Source organism: Stegodyphus dumicola, chromosome 2, assembly GCF_044657685.1.
Source record: "Stegodyphus dumicola isolate Sdum_Otavi_A_Nest chromosome 2, ASM4465768v1".
Classification (NCBI taxonomy): domain Eukaryota; kingdom Metazoa; phylum Arthropoda; class Arachnida; order Araneae; family Eresidae; genus Stegodyphus; species Stegodyphus dumicola.
The window spans coordinates 161,380,471-161,404,819 of NC_140769.1; the positions used below are offsets into that span (position 1 = coordinate 161,380,471).

At 34.0% G+C, this 24,349-nt stretch overlaps 1 protein-coding gene and 1 long non-coding RNA gene across 7 annotated transcripts in view; one reads left to right on the forward strand and one right to left on the reverse strand.

Annotated features, from left to right (window-relative positions):
- The window catches only part of MESR6 (misexpression suppressor of ras 6), a 692,054-nt gene that overhangs the window by 244,299 nt on the left and 423,406 nt on the right, over nt 1-24,349 (forward strand). The window lies entirely within an intron of this gene.
- Nucleotides 1-24,349, reverse strand: part of LOC118188542 (uncharacterized) — a 311,615-nt gene that overhangs the window by 87,431 nt on the left and 199,835 nt on the right. Inside the window, exon 4 of one of the 4 annotated variants that reach the window (XR_015039640.1) lies at nt 3,244-3,418. The exons of the other annotated variants lie outside the window; for them this stretch is intronic. This is a non-coding gene — a long non-coding RNA (uncharacterized LOC118188542). The remainder of the gene's footprint in view (nt 1-3,243; nt 3,419-24,349) is intronic. 4 annotated transcript variants of the gene reach the window in all.

Consider the following 24,349-nt stretch of genomic DNA (forward strand, 5'->3'; position numbering starts at 1 on the left):
GTGCGGGGAGGAGACAAGATGAATAGAATAAAAAATATTGAAATTATATATATATATATATGTGTGTGTGTGTGTGTGTGTGTGTGTGTGTGTGTGTAAATGAAAACACGTGTAATTGAAATTTTAATTAGTTATTTTATGTACATTTCTAAACGAAGAATTTTAATGTTATCATAATAATTTTAGTTCATATGAAATATTATCTTAATTTAAATTATGACATTTAGTATAAATGATCTTTAATTCAGCTTAAATTATGCATAAATAATTTTCCTTTTTTGCAGGGTTTAATATCGATACAGATTTTGAATTTTTCATAAGGAACTAACTCTCAAATATGTCCTGTTAAAGTATGCTTTAGCAAATAGCGTAGGGATAAAGCAACTGATGCCAGAAAACTTTTTGATCATCAGATTTCGTAGTCTATTTTATCTTTCCAAGCGACCCATCTTTATTTCACTGGATGGCTTCGAACCCCGTCTCTCCATTCTGCGAAATGCCACTTCTTTCGTTTTCGTATCGTATATTCCCTCGTATCCCAATATACAGCTCCAAATGCTACCGGAAAAACTACATGACTTTCGAAGAAACTATTCAAAAAAAAAAAAAAAAAAAAAAAAAAAAAAAAAAAAAACCTGAAAGTTGTGTTACCTTTATTTATTAAATATCATGTTCCTCGCACTTAAAACATAAAATTCCATCCAACAGCAATATCGCAAAATAATTTTTTAAGTTTTGGGAAGAAGGTGGGGAAATGATATAAGTAACGGTGAAAGGGTTGCCTGGGGCAAAAAAGAGTTGAGATCCCCTGTCTAGGGCAATAAGACCTTAAAACTATGCATTTTAGGGGATTAGCTATGTACTGCAAGTATGTATAATTAAAGTCTCTATAAAATACAGGGGCTCTAAAAAATCTGTAATTGCATTAAATTAAAAAATTATTCATTTTCAATCATTAAAATTATTAAGTTTCAATTATTAAAATAATTGAATTCTTATTATGATTAAATATATTAATAAGTTATAATAATACATTAACAAGTTTCAATTATTAAAAATAATTAAAATAATTGAAACTTATTAATGTATTATTACTGATAGTATGCATCTAATCATAATAAGAAGCAACCATTCAATTAAAATGCCTGTGCCATTTTTAGATCATAAAAATATTAATATCATGTAATATTTTGTAGCTACGTAGTATCAGTATGTTTTGTGTATATTAAAATGCATATATGTATAAAGTATAATTTTGAGGGTTCAAACATTTTAATATGAAGTGACTTTTTTTAATATTTTTTCTATTAAATGCAATATTTTTCTTTATTTCAAATACTTATGTATTAAATTCAATATTTTTTTGCCTTCATAATGACCACTTGCATTTTAACTCTTAACTTGTATTTGAGCTGTTGGGCCAATGTAATTGAGTTGTGTTTGAGCTTATATTTGAGCTGTGTTAATGAACTTCATATTAGTCACTTGTATTTTAGCTTTATAATGGCCAGTTGTATTTGAGCTGCTTGTATTTGAGCTGTTAAATTACTCTGAAAAACACTGATGCTTTGCCTCGAGCTCTGTACCTGGCATAATATCGAAGCTTAGCTGCTTTTACCTTGTATCGTACAGAAATGTTTTAAAAGCCTGCGAAATCGCGCATACAGAATTTTTACCCCTTTCTCTTTAGAAACTTTCTCCAGAACAGAGAAGAATCTAGTCTAATGATTTCCTTTTACGAAAATGTTACATTACGTTACGCTATCACTGCATTAATCCAGCTTGTCAACTATAAAACTGCCAGTACTGAAGTTGTTGCCAATTTTCTGAGAGAAAATCTTTAATCTATCTAATTGGCGAACTGCTGATTTTGATAGTTATTGCCTATATTTTGTTGGGAGGATCTTTAATTTATCTTTCAAAACTCCGTTTTCTTTTACATCATTGTCAAAACTGAGCTATTAAATATATATATATTACTTTTTAACAATTTGTGTCTTTATTTCATTCTTAAAGATGCACGTATGTGATATAATAAATTATATGCTGAATTAATAATCGCTATTAGTGCTCTTGAACTGAAAGTATTATTATTTATTTATTATCTCATTTACTTTATTAGTTTATGCCGTATATTGTGTAATTGAGCATAGAATAATCGTTAATCCTAAAACTTATGATGAGTTCTGAAATTTTTGAGGTTTTATTTTTTGAAAGAAAGTTTTATTTAGTAGATTAGAAAGCACTCAGTTTTTAGTTAGTAGATTCGTTTTTCAACTTAAGGTATTTCTCCCGTCTTCTTAGCGTGCCTTCGTAGTGTAGTGGTCAGCACGCTCAATGAGTATTCCAGAGGTCCGTGGTTCGAGTCTCGGCGTAATTAACACCACATGCAATTATTAGCCCAAAGGAGAGTTAGCCCAGAAGGGCTGTTAATCTCGAAACAACATTTTGTATTGGTTCACTATAAAAGGCGTATCACTTTTTTAATGGTTGCCACCAAATATTATCGCCCTCTATTAATGAAGAAATTAAATAATGAATCATCTGCATGAATTTAGGCATGTTTCTCGCTCTATGAGAAAATGTCGGTACCTAGAGTAATTTAATTTTGAATAACGTAATCCTCTACCCGAACATGGACACCTGGACGCCCGAATTTTGAATTTCGAATTTGTTTTATTATTTATTTCATATTTTGTAAAACTTTATGAATTTTCGATTAACAAACTTAACGATTTGAAAGCGAGCATTGGCAACGCTGTGCGAAAAAAAAAAAAAAAAAAAAAAAAACATTTTTATCTCCAACGCTCGAGACTGTCTATCGGAAATTCTAAAGATATGCTGTTTTTAAATATTATGTGATATTGCTGTTGAACTGAATTTTATGTCATTTAAGTGCGAAGAACATGATATTTAATAAGTAAATGCAATACACAAACGTTAAAAAAAAAAAAAACTCCCTTTGGGAGTAATACAAAATCTGAAACCTTTCAGATTTTCTCGATTTTTTTTTTTTTTTAACCCTAAATTTATCTTATTCGTTATAACTTGAGAATAGAACGAGTAACGGAAGGGATGAAAAAAAAAAATCTGAAGTTATTGCAAAATGTGAGAAAAAAATTATGCTCATAATATATTTAATAGTAGGAAATACTTTAAATGCATTTTAAGAAACAAATTACATAGATAAAACGCTAAGACAAAACTGAAAAGTTCAAAATGCGATATATAATCCACATATACCTGTAAGTATAAGTGACAGAACCTAGGCGAACAGGCTGGCTGCATGACTGTTTTCGTGTTTTTCTGAGTATGTAATGCAAAACGAGTTGTTTTCCGTTAGAGAATCCTCCGCGAAGGCATCCATCTCCTTATGCAGGTAGCCCTCGTCTGCTTTGCCATATTTAAATAACCTAACCTAAATTGTAAGTGTAAAATGAAAATCACTTGGATGTTCATTGTACATTTTGCGTGCATTTATTTACCTAATATTCGTGCATCGTGAATGTCTTATGAATTTTATTACATTGTAAAAGTTTAATGATGAATGAAGAAGATAATTTGTAGAGACATTAGGTTATTTCGAAGCAGGAAACATGAAAAATGAGCAATGTCCTCGCCGGACTCGAACCACTGACCTCTCGAATGCGCACGAAGGCATGCTAAGAAGGCGGGAGAAATACCTTATATATCTCCCCTTTTAAAGGGCGACTGTAGATTAGGGGACCCAATCGCCAAATCCTCATCATCACCACCTTTTTTTTGTTCGGGCGCCACTGTAGAGACGTCAGGTTATTTGGAAGCAGGAGATATAAAAATGAGCAATGCCTTTGCCGGGACTCGAACCACGGACCTCTCGAATACGCGTCGAATGTGCTGACCACTACTCCACGAAGGCGGGAGAAGGTAATAATAAATATAGTTTTTTTTTAAAAAAAAAGCATATTAAAGCGCAGCTATTATTACAAACAGTTGGGCCACCAGTGGCCGAGTGGACCGCTGAATACTGAAAGTTTAATCCGCATTCGATACAGGGTGAACAGATTAGCTACACGTTGCCTGAACATGTTAGTTTTCGTAGTTTTCCTCATATGGAACGTGAATACGATCCACGAACCAGTTTCCCTTAGAAAGTCCTTCACGAAGGCAATCCTTTCCCTAGACAAACAGCCCTTTGTGTCCTTGCCATATTCATTTAACCTCTTCTATTACACGCTGTTATTAAACGCGGTTTTTTTTTTTTTCCTCCAGTCTTTCCAAAATGGTCTGGCAAATTCATTGGCCTTTGTCTGAAGTATTTGTCAAGATATTTGCTGGTTACGGCTTCTTTGAATGGCGAATCCTTTCAGTGCTTCTTCAACACCCCTATATTCCACATTTCTCAGCATTTTATTTACGTTTAAATTTCTTCCATAAGCAAAAGTTATACAGTTTCATTTTTTTCCCTCCCTTCTCATGCGGTCGTGCTGGATTTTTGTATTAACTGTATTTCTGGTATATATCGATTCGACTGCATCTATTTGTATTTTTCGAATAATATTCATAACTATATTCAATGTCTAAGCTTTACGTCTACATCTCGCTGTGAGGATAAACTTTTGACGCAGAAGCAGGTGGCAGAGTCAAAGAATATGACAGAATTTTACTGGAAAAAATGGAACTAGAAGATAAATTCATCACCTGTTCGAATCATTAGGTTTTTTTGAAGCAGTAGATGTGCAAAATGTGCAATGGGCCTTGCCGGGACTCGAGAACACAATCATTTTTCCCAAGAAATTGCTCAAAAACAAAAATTCGATAACCTTTTAAAGAATAGCTAGTGTCTCGCAAAAGAATTAAAGAATGCAAAATCAACTATTGTTAGGATAGATCTTGGAGAACATTTATACTTAAACAAAATAAACCATAAAGATAAAAAAAATTTCATTCCCTAAGAATTTGCGGAGACAGTAATGAAGATTATAAATATGAACAAAGATAGAATTGGAATTCGGCACGGAGACTCAGATTTTGGACTTTATATGTTTTTCTTATATATATATATAATTTTTTTTCTGGACAGTCCCATTTTTTGATCATACGGGCGGCTTCTGCCGGCTGCGAGGATCGGCGCTGTGCCCTTTTTAATGATAATGATTTACTACTTCTTCCTTAATAACGAAAATTTCAAAATTGCCGCCTTGAAGTGTTCTATCTGATGGCTCAGTCAAAGAATTTCAGCGGAATGAGAGAACCCGTTCACCCTTTTTTTTTTTTTTTTTTTGGTTCAGTGGTCATGTGCACTATGTGCTGTCCTAATTTACGCTTATTGTATATAAATTCTTCAAGAGGTCGATATAACACCTGTCTCGCATAACTTCTGTTTAGAGCATAGAGAAAAGTGTCGGAGAAGGTAAAAGAAAAATAACGTAAGATATTTTCCTTTACGGGTGGAATGCGGATTCTAATTAATATCCTAAACATAGGTGATTTTAACTGTTAATAATTTTTTTTTTTTTTTTTTTTTTTTTTTTTTTTTTTTTTTTTTTGTTAAAACTGCAGAAATTCTGGAAAAAATATGAAAAACGTTTTAATCAAAGATGTCCATACCGTTCATGATATACTATTTTTACATTATTTAGAAGTTCGTTATCACAGTATAATACAGCATTAAATGTATAAGAAAATGGCGGGACAATATTCAGCGATTCGTTATAACGGGGTTGGACATTCGTATGTCAGTTTGGTGTTCTGTTACAATACTGTATGTTTATACTGTACTTTTGTATTGATACGATGCTGTGTTTTACAATCTACTAAAGAACACTCCGCAAATTATGTAAGTAAATAACAATTTATTGGATTACTTAATTTGTGGTGTACATATCCTTTCTGGAAAATTTTCTAGGCGCCCATAGCAGAAATTGTTTTATTGACTTGTAGAGGCATTCGGTATTTTTGGGAGAAGCAGGCAAGATGAAAAATGAGCAACCGCCTTCGCCGGGAATCGAACTACGGACCTCTGGAATACCGCCCTAGCGTGCAGAACCACTACACCACGAAGGCACGCTAGGAAGGCGAGAGAAATACCTTATATACTTCAGAAGAAGGGTTGCCGAAGCATTACAGAGTTTCAACTTCTACCTTCCACCCTAGATATGAAGGAGAGCACGTCGGGAGGTGATATTACTGTCAGACAAGTGAGATAAATCACAACAAAAACACATTTAAAATATCCATGCTTTCTCTGAGATTCAAACCTAGACCCTTCGGTACGGTAGTCAGGGTCACTAATCACTATCTTTTATTGGGAAACGGTTTCCCCCATGTGTAACGTGGATATGAGCTAGTTTCTGTAAAGTTCACCACGAAAGCATCCCTCCCCTTAGATAGCCTTCGCGTTTTTTGCCATAATAAAATAAACCTAAACCTTTTGTCATTCCGAGTTCTAAGCAATTAATTCTCAATCATGTGTCTCCATGAATTTTCTTCACGAAGGCTGTAGAGACATTAGGTCTTTTCGAAGCAGGAGAGATGAAAAATGAGCAACGCCTTCGCCGGGACTCGAAGCACAGGCCTCTCGAATATGCGCCGAGTGTGCTACCGTTACACCACAAAGGTATGCTAAGAAGGTGGGAGAAATACCTTATATACTCCACTTTTTAAAGGGCGACTGGATATTAGGGGACCCAATCGCCAAATCCTGGGGGTGGAGAATCATCATCCACCACCCTTTTATTTCGTGCGCCAATGTAGAGACATTAGGTTAATTGTAAGCAGGAAAGATGAAAAATGAGCAATGCCCTCGCCGGGACTCGAACCACAGACCTCTCGAATACGCGCCGAACGTGCTGACCACTACACCACGAAGGCATGCTTAGAAGGCGGGAAAAATATCTTATAAGGCATGAAATTTTGTGGATTCGACATATTAAGGCTTAGTCAATATTTTTACAACGTAGCTGAGCAAGAGCGAATTATTCGCACCGAAATTTTTTTGTCTTCGTATATTATTCGTCTAATCTGCTGTATCTATTATAATGCTGTCTTCATGCTTCTCTTTGGGTAATGCTAAATGGAAATGATAAAAACTAAATACTGTGATAAAAAAATTTTTCATATGATTTTTAAGACTTCATAAATATTTAAAATTGCATTTTTTTCTGTATAAATAACCTAGGAATTTGACAATTTACTGGTCCTCTTTAAATTGTACCCTGAAATTTGTAATTCTATCATACCTTCCTTTTTTTGTTAATCATAAACTGTATCGGATAGTAGTAATCCCGATCATTAAATAATGAAGAATTTGTGCGTATGTATTGCATGGATGGATGTTCCTCGCATTGCGCAAAAACTGTGACACCTAGAGCCACGCAGTGTTGAATACACATAGTTCTTCACCACAGCATGTGCTTTTTTGAAGTCCAAATTTTGAATTACGAGTTTTTTAAAATTTATTTATTTTATATTTTGTGCCAATTTAATGAGATTTTATTTGATAAATTCAGTGATTTAAAAACAGTGTACTGCCACTGCTTATAATGAAGCATTTTTATTCTAATCGCTAATCCGCTGCCGTTCTGCAGTGTAAGCCTTTCAAATTTAATTTGTCTGTTACTAGTTAACAAACTGGATGATTTAAAAACAATAAGTTATTTACGTAGTTCTTTATATGTACTTTTTTATTTTTAAATCTGATTGATTTAAATAAAAATTACTTTAATGAGATACATTCCGCAATAGAAGAAGAGGAAGAATGACCTTGTGGGGTTCCACCCTTTTATTTAACAGCTAAATGTGTAGGAACCTCCTGAACAGTTAGTGAGTAATCAGTTCAGGAACAGAGTTAGTTCAGGAACAGAGTCGTAAACTCAAGAAGGGTTAATTACCCTTTATTATTCAAAATAAGAGTTTAACAGTTGGCTCTTTTCTCAAAGCGCACAGCAAAGCCTCCACTTGGACTTGAACTCAATAAGAAATAAGACTAAAGAGATATAACAGAAGCTATCAAAATTCCAAACAGTTGGCTCCTAAATATCGAATAAGCTAGCGAAGCTATCAAGGGCCTGTAATACGGCCGAGAGTCGTAACAGCTTAGAGAAAGACGTATCCAAAAGTCAGAAAACGCTAGTCAGAAACTCTGAGGCTTTCTATCGAAGTCTTACTCATTTGCATTAAGCGCAATTCTAAAAACACATTCTGGTAGGAAATTGTAAGCTGAAATTAGGAAGGACAGGAAAGTAGCTTTAACTAAAATTAACTGTTAGAAACTTAGGATAAACCTAACAAAACTTGTTTGTTTACATTCGCCATACATAAGTCACGTGATCTCTGAGGTCATCTACATTGCTTGTTTACATTAGCTATATGTAAGTTACGTGATGTCTGAGGTCATCTGCATAGTTTGGTTACATTAAGCTATACATAAGTTACGTGATCTCTGAAGACATTGGAATGTATCTCATTGTCTTGCCTGGCCGCACTCGTGTAATAATTTATACACAAATTCTTTAGTATTCGTGACGTGTAGTCATCCAGTCTATCCTATATCTGGTAATAATATCGTTTTAATCTTCTTGATAATTTCGTGTTTCTTTGAGAAAGATTCGCGTGGCTTCGCTCCAATGGTAGAAAGAAAAAAAATGGAATTTTACTACAGAAATAATACTTATGTTTATTACTACAGAACGACCATCGTGTCGCCTCTCATCAAATTCTTTAATAAAACCAAAAGTAGAATAAAATGGCACAGCTGATATCGAAGTTGTCAGTATAAATTGAAAATTGCAATAAAATAACCAAAAATAACAAATAATTGAGCAGTTCAGAAAGATAGAAATAAGCTGAGCCATATTTCATATTCCGTATTTAATTGTTAAACGATGTGATACGTTTGTGCGTTAAAACACAAAATGCTTAAAAACAAGTTTATTAATTTCCAGCCTTTTTGAAGCATATTTAAAAGTACTTATCACATTAAAGAAATTGTACAATGAGCTGCTTTAATGCAGTTCATTGTATAATTTCTGTTGCGTCTAAAGTCTGAAATCATTCATCTGAAATGATTCCAGTCTATCATTAGAGTAGAACGACTTACTAAATTAATGTAATAAAAATGCAATACTTTTGACAGTTGATACTTCTAAGATCTCGGATCCCGGACGCCCTTAAAGAACTATATAGCATCCCTACAGGAGGCCGCTTCGGAATAATCAAGACCTTGTAGAGAATTCGAGAGCGCTGCTATTGGAGTAACGCAAAGGATGACGTGCAAAAGTGGTGCCGATCTTGCGATGCTTGTGTGGGTCGGCAAGGACCGAGAAAACGCAGCAGAGGGAAGCTACAACTACGAGGAAGTGTAGGAGCACCTTTTGAACGTATCGCCTTTGAGGTCCTGAGACCTCTGCCACGAACTGCTGCTGGCAACAGATACATCCTCGTTGTCATTACTTCACCAAGTGACATGAAACGTATCTTATTCCTGATCAAGAGGCTGTCACGGTAGCAGAGGTAGTGTTACAGGATTGATTTCCAGGTTAGGAATGCCTCTTCAAGAACATTCCGATCAAAGAAGAAATTTTGCATCGTCTGTAATTAAACAATTATGCAAGCTACCCGCATTGACGAAACACAAACGACACCTTTGCATCCCCAATCAGACGGCATGGTAGAGAGATTTAATCGAAGCATCCTTAATAACCTCTCGTTGGTGTTTTCCAGAAACCAACAGGACTGGGACAAGAAGTTACCTCTGATTTTTACTGGCTTACCGCAGTGCTGTGCACGAGATTACCGGCTATTCCCCATCTCAGATGCTCTTCGGTTGTCACCTTCGTCTACCTTATGATCTCTTGTTTGGTAGCCCTCCACATGCGCCTTCATCGCCTGAGGAATACATCCAAGATCTCCAGGCCTGCTTTGAAGTGATGCACAGTTTTGCACGAGAGCGAGTCAACTTGGCGACGGTGAAGATGAAGACCCGATACGACACGAGAGCTACTGGACATCGATTCAACGAAGGAGACAAGGTGTGGTTGTGGAATCCGATTCGACGAAAAGGACTATTCTAAACTAGTTTAAAACCCTAGGATGGTCCATACACAGTACTAAACAGGCTGAACGACGTCGTAGGCAATCCACCAGTCTACTATACCTACGTAGGATCCGTAAGTCATCGAATTCTCACCCCAAAGTCGTTCATTACGACAAGCTAGCCTTTTACTATGGCCATAGTACGTAGTATATATATTGTAAATAGTATAAGACTATAGTTCTATTTACTTCTAAACCTATAAATTTATGCATTCATTAATTGATTTAGTATTTGATTTAAGTTATTTATTGCAATTATTGGTTATGTTGTTTGTTATTCTAATGTAATGTTTATTATTGCATTGATACCTTATTTGTTAGTTTGGCTTTCTGTCCAGGGATTGTACTGCCCGGGGCGTGCAGTCCTTGGAAAGGGGGCAGTGTTACGAATTTTGTATTTAGATAATATTAGTAGAATTTGAATTAAAATCGTTGTGTTTCCCCGTGCGTTGCAGGGCGAGTCAAATTTTAAGAGAAAGCTACGCCCGAAAAGTAAAAACACAGGAGCACGTGCATTTAACATTGAATAAATGGATATCTTGGTAATTTGTATTGAAATTTAATAAATGTAATTGAGTACTATGTTGGCTGTAACCGTAATTACATCCTCTTAGTGCTTTGCAGAAATCTTGAGAAGCAGAAATTACTAGAAAGTTCTCACGACCGATTGAAAGCTTTAAAAAGTTGCTTAGTTACAGTTATTGCGAGTTGTAGTTCCGCGAGAACTGAGATAAATCGGAGTTAGCTTTCTTTTTAGATAACGCTTTGCACTGCGTTGTATTTTGATGTATTTAGTAGTTTAAAGTTTAACTACTGATTATACTGCCTACGAATATCTCTGCGGAAAATTCCAGTGCTCTGTTATATTTCTTTTGATAAGAATAACTTTTATTAACATTTTATCGGACTTGGAAATTCAATCTATTACTAATCCGTACGCAAGCAAAAAATATGCTATGTTGCTTTAACATAGCAATATATGTATAAATTTTGATATAAATAGATTACATAATTTAATGTAAATAGAAAAGTTAAATTTTTTTAACTTTTTCTGTTGAATTGTATATGGCGTAAGTGCGAAGAAAATGATGCTTAATAATAGAGCTGAAACGAAATGGGTTTGTAAGAGTGGCTGAGGGCGGACTGATGGATTGCCAGCGAGAGATTACAAAAAGCTTCTCAACCACTTTTGGGCCCTTTTTAAAATCTGAAACCTTTCAGTTTTTTTTTTTTTTTTTTTTTCCAATGTGCCGTTAGACCAGAAATGCTATTAGTCTCAAAATTGCATTTTGCGTGCAACCACTAAAAGCAAAAACACTTTTTTTTTTTTTTCGTTGAATCACTTTTCAAATTTTTGCCACTAATTATATTTGCCCTGTATTATATTTAAAGAAATTAAATAATGAAGAATCTGCATGAATGTATGTATCTTTCTCCCATTTTGAAAAAGCAAGGGTAGCTAGAGCCATCAAATTTTGAATAAGGTAGTCCTCTTTCTAAACACGGGCACCTGGAAGCCGGAATTTGTTTTATTATCTATTTCATATTTTGTAAAACTTTAACGAATTTCTGATTAAAAAATCAACGATTTCAAAGCGAGCAATGGCAACACTCTACGGGGGAAAAAAAAAAAAAAAAAATATCTGCAGCGCGCGCAATTGTGTATCGGAAATTCTAAAGATATGCTGTTTTTAAATTCCAAATGCTTTCGAAACGCAATGTGCGTAAATGAAAAAGAGGGAGAGGGGAAAAAAGAAACGCTTCCTTTGGGCGTAATATAAAATCTAATAGCCTTCAGATTATGTATTTATTAGCCTACAATAGGGCATTTTCTTTTCAGGTGTACATAGAGCTTATAAATTTTGTTTTGGATGCAGCTTGCCGTGCATTAAATTCGAAATATGCTCATGTTTAGTGGAGGATTACGTTATTCAAAATTGGATAACTCTATGTACCTCTGTTTTCTCAGAATGCGAGGAATACCCATATGCAGATGCAGATTCTTCATTATCTAATTTCTTTAAAAATAAAACAGGGTCATATTATTTGGTGGCAACACGCTGAAAAAAATTCGCCGTTTATAGTGAACTGTTGCAAAATCCCATTTCGAAACTAATAACCCTTCTGGGCTAAGGCCCATTTGGGCTAAAAAATAGAAAAATGTATCCCAACACTTGACAATGCGTAGGCAATTCTATACATATCCTACTGTACTGCTTTTAAAATTTTTGTGATTTTGCTGTTGAATTGTATATTTCGCAATTTCAAAGAAAATAATGCTTAATAATAAAGCTAAAAACGCAAAAAGAAGTGGGCTAGTGGGAATGAGTGTAGTAGCAGAGATTGCGAGCCTTCCGAGAGCGCAAAGAAAACTTTAACAAATCCTTTGGGCGATTGTTTAGAATCTGAAACTTTTTTTTTTTTTTTTTTTTTAATTTAAAGTTTTTATTTTTATGTACTTTTTTTAAGCGTCTATAAATAACATACATGTAAGACATTGTATGTAACCTCTTACTAAACTGTCGTTGAATTCTTAACAAATTAACTGAGAAGTTATTATAAAGCAAAAAGAAACGCCAAAACATTAATCGAATCTTTCTGTTCTCTAAAAATTCTTGTATAAGTTAAAATATCGGGCAAAAAATAACTAGAACCTTAGCCTAAGGTAATTACGTATTTCTAATTATAATGTCTGACAACTGTAAAATAATTTTATTTTAATTTATTTATGTATGAAGCTATTTGGGGAAATTTGATAACAGGCTTAGAAATCTGCTCAAAAATAATATAAAATTCGATATTTGTACTGAAACAAAAAATTTGATAAATTTTTTTGCTCGGTGTTTTTAGTTACCCGTCCAGCGTGTAAATTTCCTATTTCTAAATCTTACAATTGTATTAAAAAAAGCACAATGAGTATCCATTTTTAAAAATAAATTTTAAATACTTTTATACTTTACTTTATTACATTGTGTGTACTCCAACTGCGCGAATGAAACCCCGCCTCGTCTTGGTATAGTCCAACTGCGCGAATCAAAATTTCTTCCCCCCTTTGTCTACAGGGTTACAATTTCACTTTTCGAAGCCAATTGTAGCCAAGAGGAAAATAAAAATAAAGAAATGGAATTACATATCACAAGAACAAGTAAAGAATATCTAACAAACAGGCTAATTACTTGAATAACAGTAATAAATGCGAGAGCTAACAAAGAAAATAAAAGGTATTGGTAAACATACATATTAGCATTACAAACCATTCGTCGCAAATACTTTCACATTTTTAAGATGACTATTTTATTGTTTCTAAATTGCATTAACGAAGGCATTCCTCCCCTTAGGCAGATAGCCCTCGAGGCTTTGTCGTAATTAAATAACCTAAATTGCATTATTATTATTTTTTTTAACCCAAAGCGACAGTTTTCCCAAATGAGATATTAATTTTGATTTGGCATTTTGCGTTGATTCACTATAAACAGCGTTTCACGTTTCGAATTGTTGCCACCCATTACATCATATTTATAGAAATTAAATAATGAAGAATCTGCACGAATATATGCATGTTTCTCGCATTGTGATAAAACAACGGTACTTATAGTAATCAAATTTTGAATAACGTAGTCTTCCATTCGAATATGGGCATCTGAAAGCCCGAATTTGGAATTTGTTTTATTATCTATTTCATATTTTGTAAAACTTTAACGAAACGAATCTTTGATTAAAATCCTTAACGATTTCAGAACGACCAATGGTAACACTGTACGAGAGGGAGGTATATATATATATTTCTCGCGCGGGAGAGTGTGTATCAGAAATTCTAAAGATATGCTCATTTTAAAATTATTTTTTCGACATTGCTGTTGAGCTGAATTTAATTTTTTAAGTGCAAAGAACATTATATTTAATAAATAAAGGTAACACAGATAACTTTCAGATTTTTTTTATTTATTATTTATTTATTTATTTTAATGTTTTTCTGCTTTCTGCTTAAGTTTAACGAAGAGTTACAATTTTGAAATACAAGGCTATTATGATACAAGAAAATTTAAAATAGTCTGCTCTAAAAGTTGCTGTCACGATTGCTACGGTTTAAATATTTCAAGTAATTTATTTTTAAGCTATTAATTTCCCACAAGTTTAATCTTCTCGATTTGCATTGCATTTTTAATATCTGCACTGATCCATACCAAACTATTCTTTACTTGGAAATTGCTAGTTCAAATTTGTGCCGCTAGGTGGAGCGACATGCATAATATTCGAGTTGCTTTTCGCATTCTTGGAAATAGGAGAGTCGCAGAAAGACGTACGCGCAAGCTAGTGATGAGAAGATTTATTTTATTTTACTCTTTCTTTGTTTCCTGTTTCGCTCATTAATTTTTGTCTCTCACGAATGTTATAGGTATGTTTTGAACATGAACATTAAAAGCAAGCAATCGGTAATAACATAGAATCAGCTCAAGATTTATTGAATAAATTCCGAAAACGGTATCTCAAAATCACAGTTACACTGAGCACAGTTAAAAATACACAGGAAAGAGGAATAAGCCATATTATAAGAGAAATATATTATTAAAAAACTGCCTGTATTTTTATCCTGTTTAATCTGGAGAATAATTTCAATTGGTTATGCAATTTAAATCCGTATACAAAACGAAGAAAACACACTGTAATTAACAGAAGAAAGACTTAAAGAAGACGAACGTAAATTATAATTGGTTTAAGATGTCTCTTCTAATATTATTTTCTTCTCAGAGCCGTGTTTAAGCATTTTTTGAGGCGAAGAAGTAAATTTGCATCCCTATATACAATCAAATTAAGTGTATCTCTTGAATTTATATTCAACAAAGTTAACCGTACTAATCCTATCATAACTCTTATAGTATTTGTAATTATAACATCATGTACTCAAAAAATTAATATGTGTTAATATATAAATTAATATTCAAAAATTTATAATTTCTGGATAAAAATATTTTGAAAGTTCTAGTTTGGTGAATAGCAAGTAACACTGAAATAATGTAAAAAATATTGCATCAATATTTAAGCTTTTTGGAATATAATTTTTCTTGCTTTTAACGAAGTAAATTCAATAGTATTTGGGAGGGGGATCTATTAGTCTCGAAACGGCATTTTGCATCATTAAAAGCGTTGTATCACTTTTGTTGTTGTTGCCACCAAATATTATCACCTTGCGTCACATATAAGGAAATTAAATAATTGAGAATCTTCATGAATGCATGCATGTTTCACTTTTTCACTAGTTTGAAGTTGGATATTAAAAGTTATCTCCTATACGTTTTGATACCTTGATTTTGGATGTAAGGTTAAAAGATCTCTCATTTCTATATTTGAGGTATATAGAGAAATATTTTTCTTAAAAGGCGATTCTTTTTATCAATTGATTTTTGACAATGTGATTTATGAATTTTTTTTTTTTAACTTCTCTTCGTATTCTGTTGTTATATTCATTTTTAAAGCTAATTTTTCACATTTTTCAGGAATATTTTCTCCCATTTTCGGTAAATAGAGATGGTCTTTCTATTATTTTTGTTTGTTAAACTGAATATGGGAAAGATTAAAAAAAGAGATATCTTCGTGGAGGACTTTCTGAGGGAAATCGGAAATTTCTGATGGAAAACATTTGTGTTGTATTGTAACATCAGAACACCCGTGTTGGATGAAAGAAAAGATGGGTTGTCTTTTAAAATGTTTATTTTGAAAACTTAATAAGGAATTCTTGATTAAATATTAAAATAATTGAATCATTTCAGCCATAATTCATTCAAAGGCCGCTCACGCGGCGACGACGCTAAAATGCGTTTGCTTTCACTCGTCTACAGCATGAAAAGGTTTTTTAGCCAAAGCCCTCTCCTCGTTTTGTTAAAAACCTGGAAAGCGAATAATTAGTCCCTTATGTCCGGAAACCGCACTAGGTGGGTTTCCGTTGCACCTTTCTTCCAAAGGTCTGCTGTCCATTCTATCCCTGAGAAATAGATAGGTTCTCATTAAGCACCTGGAAGTCCGAGGGTGCATATGTCTGAACGTCACGGTATGGAGAAAATAACGAAAACCCCCTCGCAGCCAACCCATTCGGGACCAAAGACCAAGAAAGGGTTCTATTACGGGGCTCTTAGGCATGTAGCCTTTATCCCCACATCGTCAAAGAATTATCTTTATCACCGAAAGAGGGTTCCGCAAAGAGGTAAATTTAGTGCCAAAATGTTAATTTAACAAAAAGAGTGAAAAAAGGTAAAAAGACTGAAGGACTTAATTTAGTAATTTTGGTGTCGAATAAGGGGCAGAATTAATTTGGAGGGGTTACATCATGAATTTTGAAAAGCATCTATGTTTCCTTGATCAATGGTCATGTGGTGTTTAACAACACGAGAGCGAAAACACTCGCGAAAAACTTCGGGTCTGGGGGAGGGGAGCCAACCCATTCGCTGGTATTTGATGTCAGGTTAATCTCTCTATTATGCCTGCAGTTACTATGTACTGTTAAAAATTTTGATTGCAAGCTTTTGTTTTTTAAATTTAAATTTTCTTTTAATACTAAATTCCGCGAAAACAAGCATAATTTTTAAATTGATTTCTTTAAGCGACTGTTAAATACAACCTATTATTTTATCATATAATTTCTTATATAATTTTGAACTTTATATAAATATAAAGTAATAGGAGAAAAATGTAATAAAAATATAAAAATCTGAAAGCTTTCAGATTTTAATTTACGTCCAGAGGGGCGTTTCCTAACGTATTGTGCGTTACCTTTATTTATCGAATATCATGTTCTTCGCACTTAAACCATAAAATTCAGTTCAATAGCAAAATCACAAAATAATTTTAAAATCGGCATATCTTTAGAATTTCCGATACAGAGTCTCACGCGCTGGAGATAAAAATGCCCCCCCCCCTTTCAATACAGTTTTGCCACTGCTCGCTTTGAAATCGTTGAGTTTGTTAATCAGAAATTCTGTGATCTACTTTTTAACCATTAACTGGTCTGGTTCCTCTTCCCCCTCTTTTTTTTAAAGAGAGATTATTATTATTTTTAAGGCAACCGTTCTGGTTCAAAAGGCCCATTTTGGCTTAAAATGTCAACTCCCCCCTCTTAATTTAACATTTTTAAAGGCTACGTTCTCGTCTATCAAAAACGACTTTTCTTTCCTTGATTAGAAGTAGAGACATACCAATTTTTCTAACAGAGGACAAACCGGAAGTTACTGTCTGCCACACCGGAAGTCAGACTTTAAAAGGCAAATTAAAGATGAAGTTTTACCCTTTTCCTGTGTTATTAGTCCAAAGGCATTTGAATCCCGAAGGACTATTAGTTTCGTTTTGGCATTTTGCGTCGGACTCATAAATGTCGGTCCACTTTTCAAACTGTTGCCACAAAATGTTAGAGTCCTGCATTATATTTGAAGAAATTAAATAATGAAAAATCTGCGTAAATGTATGTATATTTCTCGTATTGTGATAAAACAACGGTACATAGAGTCATCGAATTGCGAATAACGTAATCCTCCAACGAATATGAGCATGTGGAAGACCAAATTTGAAATTTGAAATTTGTTTTATGATCGATTTCCTATTTTTTAAAACTTTGACGAATTTTTGATTAACAAACTCAAGGATTTCAAAGCGAGCAATGGCAACGTTGTGCAGAAAAAACATTTTTATCTCCAGCGCGTGAGTCTCTGTATCGGAAATTCTAAAGATATGCTCGTTTTAAAACTATTTTGCCATATTGCTGTTGCACTGGATCTTATGGTTTAAGTGCGAGGAACATGATATTTAATAAAGAAAGGTAACACACAAAATGTTAAAAAACGCCCCTTTGGACGTAATTTAAAATCTGAAACATTTCAGATTTTGTTTTTTGTTTTTTTAATTCAATAATTTTAAGCATTTCAACATGTCTGGAGTATTTTTATTACGAGTTTCTCATTTTCGTTTAGCAGCATGCGAATGGTTGTGTATATATGCCGTGTAAGGTTAATCTGGAAACTTTTAAATGCGCTTTTTGATTTTATATAATCATTTATGTTTACAGCAATCATAATAACTTTAAAAGTTCCTTATAGAATCATTTGAGTTTTTTCACACAGAGTTTGTGCATCATTATGCATGCTGTAGAGTAGGAATTAAAAAATTAGCAATATAGCATTTAAATTATAATTTTTCTTTCAATAGTGTAATTTGTTTTAAAATTTTCGAGTGTTGACTAACATATTTGGCTATATATTACTATATTTTCGTATTACTAGAATATTTTCCTATTATTCTACTTCACTGTGTGCTTATAGTTAATATACTCGTATATAACATGAGCCGCCCAGCCGTCGTGGTTAGCGTCGCTGACTGCTATGCCGAAGGGCCCGGTTTCGAATCCCGGAGAAGGCATGGATATTTGTAAATATATAGTGTCGGTGCAGCATGGTGGCACTCTAAATATGCGGCGAGCCGAAAGTCCTTTCGTGTAGTTTGGTGGAAGGGGAGCCGGTATAGTAGCGATCTCTTGTAGTTTGGTGGAAGGACCCGTCTCCCCGCCCGGGGTGCTCTCGATCAAAATTGGGGGCGAAACTAAGCAAAATCACACTGTCGCCTGAATGATGCTCAAGGCTGTTGCAGGCGTAGTCTAGTGCTCCTTGCGACGAGGATTTTCGTGGATTCCACGAGGATTTGTGGGCTTAACTGACTACGTCAGACAAGTGAGCATAAGCACCAACAACATATAAAGTCAAAAATATGTTTTTATCATCGTTATTTTCTTGTCCGTGATGGCTGATGTTTTTGCTAATTTCAATTTAAAATTTTCAGTTTTGTGCAAAAATTTCACAAAATAAGGATTTTTCCATCAATTTTGCATAGTGATTATATTTAATTGCGAGTGCAATGCGATAATAAAATAAAAAAGCTCATAAATTCAAATATAACTGACATTTCGAAAAATGCTGGTTGGACAACTCTATATATTTGACAAGAAGTGGCAAGAAAGCACTAGTATCAGAGATAGCATTTGTTCTTTCTACACCAAAAATTCGCGTGACTGGTTACGAGTTAAAAAATACGATACAGTAATTTCATTTATTTGTGTCACCTTGACAAATCTTTATGAACTTGGAAACGTGGAGTGTTTGTGTCATTCACTGCTAAATGTTGTACTTCTTTCATTAAAAGGATCTGTTTTTAAAATGCAAAAATTCGAGCATGCCAGCGTCGTTGCTAAGCCACTGGCCTGCTACTTTGAGAAAAACGTGACTAGTTTTATGCTTGCTTTCTTTATAGTAAAATTGTGAATTTACTTGGCGCGAGAGAATTCATTTGGCATATGTTTTTCCTCTACACTTTTTGGTATATTAAAATCATTTTAGTAAAAATTACATATACATTTTTAATAATTTTCCCATAATACGTTAATTAGTTACACGCAAAAACTTTTCACTTTAGAACTAGCATATTAAATTATTTTTTATCTTTTGTAGAGACATTAAGTATTTTTAGAAGCAGGCAAAATGAAAAATGAGCAACGCTTTCGCTGGCAATCGGACCGCCGACCTCTGGAATACGCGCCCGGCGTGCAGACCACTACACCACGAAAGCACGCTAAGAAGGCGGGAAAATACCTTATACTTTCTTTGATTTTTTATGGGAGGTGGCAACTATATCTTGGTTTTAAATTACGGTTTTAGTCTGGGAGAATATGTTCTTTGTACATAACGTGGTAACGTTATAGCGTTAAACCAAATTTAGAATGGAATTCTTTTTCGCGAAGGACGACTTTATACTCTAGAGGTACTTTTAAAGTGAAATGCATTCTGACGTATAACTGAAACGATTCGAATTTAATGCTTATGGTAAAGACTTCTGTATTTTTATATCTGTCTACCAGCACATTATAGAAATCTAAATATACTTTTTTAAAATATACGTTTATAAAGACACTGAGATTATTTACATATTTTTGAATGATCTTAATAAAATAATTTAAGAATCTTGAAAGTTTCGAAAGCATTGTTTTGAAAGATTGAAGAAGAAAAATGATTGCTTAGGTTTCGATGAAAAGAATTATAGAAATCTGAAGGGTTCCGAAAGATTTATTGTTCATCATTTTGAATCCAAATTATCGTTTATTTTAGAAAACAACACATGGAAATAATGTCTTTCATTGAAGGTTGTAATTTTCCTATTTACCGGAAAAAAATGCTTTTATTCTTTAATAATAACAAATAAATAAACGCAGTGAAAATCACGGAATTAATATTTCTGTAAGCAAAATAAGTAATATTACTCGTGATAAATGGAAAAATCACAGGGCATTCCTTTTATATGGAGGTGGGGGGAGATAATCGAAGTAATTACGTAATAATTATTTCACAAATAAAATTTCTGACCTGAAAAAACAACTACACTAAATCAAAGGACAATCACAATGTCTTTAAATATTGTTACGAATTTTGTATATATGTAAATAATTTTAGTGAGATTATATGTGAAATTGTAGTATTTTTTGTATAATGTATTATAAAATACTTGGAAAAAGCGAACTTTAGCGGGAAAATAAGATTACAGGAGCAAGTCTATTTAACTCTGAGTAAATGGCTATCTCGCAAAATTCGCGAGATATCGCCAAACTGGCGACGGTTTCGGCAAATAATTTTTGTCGCCAAAATTGGCGATAAATCGACAAAAGTCGCCGAACTTGACGACCGTATGGCGACATTTGGGTCCGGTCCCTGTATAACTGTAATTGGTATCGTGTTTGAATAACTGTAATTGATCCATATATGTAATTGGTATCGTGTTTGAATAACTGTAATTGATCCATATATGTAATTGGTATCGTGTTTGAATAACTGTAATTGATCCATATACGTATCCGGCCCTTCCAGTAATTTCGAGAAATGGAGATATAAAGATTTCTCGGCAGCCGGGGTAAAACCCAGAGAGAGCAGTTTTTCAGTTCAGAATTGACTAGGAGAAGTATTGGGATATCTCCGTGTGAGCTTCGCTCTTTAGATGCACAGTGCATTGCGTTGTGTTTAACGTTTTTAATACTTTGAAGTGTAATTACTGATTGTTCTCTACGATACTGACAACAGCCCTACGGGTATTTTTCTGAAAAGTTCCAGAAAAGGAACTTTACAATTCCAGAACTGTAAAGTGTTCCTTTTGGTAAAATAAATTAAAGCTATCATCAATTCTTAAGCATTCAGTTTATTACGAGCCCGTTTGCACGCAACAGTATATATCTTTATATGTGTATATATATATATATACAGAGAGAGAGAGATTTAGAATAATTTTGAAGTCTCAAAAGCTGAAATGCCATCGTCTGTTTGCAGCTTAGGCGTTTTGCTGAACGCAGAGCATGTTGTAAAACCTTTGATCAACGTTATTTAGTCGTTAACAAATGAATTACAATGAGTCCACCATGCGCGTCCGATCATTGCAAGTTGGAATTTCGATTTCCCCCCCCCCTTCTTCCGTTATTTATCTTATGTTTTCGGCGAACTTAATAAAATTTTTTTCAAAAGATTTGCGGTTTAAAACTAATGTGTTGTCACTTGGCAAAGCGCAATGTATTTATTTGTCTTTCTAAATTAATCAGCATAATCAGTAGTTTAAAGAATGTAAGTTTCCACTGCTTGAAATATTATATTTTTTTCTTATATACCCAGGGTATTGCCATTCGGCAAAGTGTAACATATTTAATTTATCTTTCAAATATGATTAGTCTCTAAACTGATTAACAAACTAAATGCTTAAAAGAGACAAACGTAGTCCTTCATCTGTGTAGACAAACGTATTCCTTCATCTGTGTAGACAAACGTAGTCCTTCATCTGTGTTGTTAATAATTACTTCTAGCTAGGGTCATTGAAATCGTTATCTATATTTACTTTTTTGTAATAATTATTTTAGACAGCTTATAAGGTATTTCTCCCGCCTTCTTAGCATGCCTTCGCAGTGTAGTGGTGTGCACGCTGGGCGCATATTGCAGAGGTCTGGGGCTGGATCCCCGGCGAGGGCGTTGCTCATTTCTCCTGCTTCCAAAATTACCTAATGACTCTACAGTGGCGCCCGAACTAAATGGGGGGGTGATGATTCTCCACACCCAGGATTTGGCGATTGGGTTCCCTAAAAACCCCAGTCGCCCTTTTAAAGGGGGAGTATATTAAATATTTCTCCCGCCTTCTTAGCATGCCTTCGTAGTGTAGTGGTTTGCACGCTGAGCGCGTAGTGGTTTGCACGCTGAGCGCCTATTCCAGAGGTCCGTCGTTCGATTCTCGGCGAAGGCATTACTAATTTTTTCATCACTCCTGCTTTAAAAATAGCCTAATGACTACAAGCTAATGTATTAAAAGTATGAAATTTTGAAAATATTTCTTATTTAAAAAAAATTGAATATTTTAGACTAAAAGAAAATAACTAATTAACGTGCAATACACAGATTTACGTAAGTATTTCTTCTGTGCGATGAAAACAAAACGTCAAAACCGCACTCTTTCACGCTTCTGAATGCTGGAGAAAGTCCAAAATATTTACCTCTCATTTAAAAACGTAAACAGTCAGTTTACAATTCTTCTCCTTCCTCTTCTTTTCACTATTTTTTAAAGCAAACTAGATATCGAAAACTGGTTCTTTCGAAAGAAAAAGAAAACTGAAAGGAGCAAGCAAATGCGGAAACCAAACTTCTGCACACAGCGCATTTAAAATTTCTTCAACTTCACGCAAGAATGACCGTTTCGTCAACAAACGAGGGGTCACCGAACCTCCTCCCTCTGCTACCCCCGAGCGATGCCATCCACCTACCTCCTCCCCCTTCCACAGGCGTTCTCTCGACAATAGGAACGCGCGCGCGTTCATGTCAACCCTTTTTGACGCTCGCTTCTGCCAGCGTAACACTATCCTGGGTCATAGGGGGAGGGTTGTTACACTCTCGTGCGTTGATACCGTCGAAAAGCACCCACACCGAGTTGCAATGGGTTCGACACACTTTGTACTCGCTTGCTGAGGTCGCACTGCATGAATTTTGAGTTACACAAACGAAACGGTTCGAAACACAAGAACTTAATGACCTGATTCGAAAGCAAATTGTAAATATAAACACGGGTAGGAACGTCACGTTTGACGTCATTCCTCGTACGAAATATTCCCAAACGTCGCGTTATCTCTTACTGCAGAGAAGCTGTTGCTGATAGAATCAGATCCGCTAAAGCTTTCCGATTTTATATTACGCCCAAAGAGGTGTTTTTTAACGTTTTTTGTTTTACCTTTATTTATTAAATATCATGTTCTTAGCACTTAAACCATACAATTCAACAGTAATATCATAAAATAATTTTAAAAAAGCATTCATTTTTTTTAATACAGAGTTGCTATTGTTCGCTTTGAAATCGTTGAATTTGTTAATCAAAAATTCGTTCAAGTTTTATAAAATATGAAACAGATAATAAAACAAATAGGTAATAAACTAAATTCCAAATTTGGGCTTCCAGACGCCCCTATTAGAGCGGACGACTATGTTATTCAAAATTTGATGTCTTTATGTACCGTTGTTTTTTTTTTTTTTTTTATGTCTCTGTGTTTTGTCTTTATTTATTGATGTCTTTATTCTGTCTTTATTTATTTGTTTGATGCCTCTATGTACTTTTTTTTAATGTCTGTATTTTGTCTCTATTATTTGGTTTTTTGATGTCTCTATTTATCTAATTTGATGTCTCTATGTACAACATAAATACATTCATGCAGATTGTTCATTATTTAATTCCTTTAAATATAATGCAGGGCTCTAATATTTAATGGCAACAATTTGAAAAGTGAAACGCTGTTTATAGTGAACCAACGCAAAATGCCAAAACTAAATTAATAACCTTTCTGGGTCAATGGCCCTTTTGAGCTAAAAAGTTTGTTAAAAACTTTTAAAAAATTGTTTTTTTTTTAATCTCAAATATCACAAAAGAAATCTGAAAGGATTCAAATTTTAATATCTCATCAGCGGTTTTCTTAAGGTTTTTATGTTTTCGATAACCTTGCAGTTTACCATTGTGTTCTTGGACTCACTGCTGCTAACACAACTTTTTTTTTCCCCTTTTACCCTTATTAAACACTGCTTGTTTCAGACTTAACGCCACATAGAACTAACAGCAAAATCACAAAATGTTTAAAAGTAGTATGTGTTTAGAATTTCCGATGCATTTTTAAACGTTAACATTCATTAAAGTCATTTCTCGGTTTATCATATCAATGTTAATTTTTATTGCTAAGCTAACGTAT